Source organism: Etheostoma spectabile, chromosome 12, assembly GCF_008692095.1.
Source record: "Etheostoma spectabile isolate EspeVRDwgs_2016 chromosome 12, UIUC_Espe_1.0, whole genome shotgun sequence".
Taxonomy (NCBI): domain Eukaryota; kingdom Metazoa; phylum Chordata; class Actinopteri; order Perciformes; family Percidae; genus Etheostoma; species Etheostoma spectabile.
In genome coordinates this window covers 2,616,976-2,617,379 of record NC_045744.1, presented here as the reverse complement: position 1 = coordinate 2,617,379, position 404 = coordinate 2,616,976, and the positions used below count along the sequence as shown (strand labels likewise).

The following is a 404-nucleotide window of genomic DNA, read 5'->3' as shown; positions in this document are numbered from 1 at the left end:
ACCTTATGACAAAGAACAAACCCCACTTCCATTTTTTATTGTGTGCTAGTAGAGACTGATTGCATTCCCTACACATACACTACCGGTCAAAAGTATGGGGCCACTTACAAATTTCCATTCCACTCCATTATAGACAGAATACCAGCTGATCTGAGTGGGAGGTGATCTTTAATGCAATATCTACATTGCCCATTATCAGCAACCATTCATCCAATGTTCCAAAGGCATATTCTGTTCACTAATCTGATATCATTTTAAAAAAACTAACTGAGAAAACATTGGAGAACCCTTTTGCAATTATGTAAGCACATAATGTAATCTCAAAACTGCTGCCCTGGTTAAAAAAAACAATGCAACTGATCTCAGCTGGTACTCTGTCTATAATGGAGTGCAATGGAAATTTC

The 404-nt window shown here is 37.4% G+C and overlaps 1 protein-coding gene across 2 annotated transcripts in view; it reads left to right on the top strand.

Moving 5' to 3' along the window:
• Positions 1 to 404, top strand: part of epha4b (eph receptor A4b) — a 103,231-nt gene that overhangs the window by 24,282 nt on the left and 78,545 nt on the right. The window lies entirely within an intron of this gene.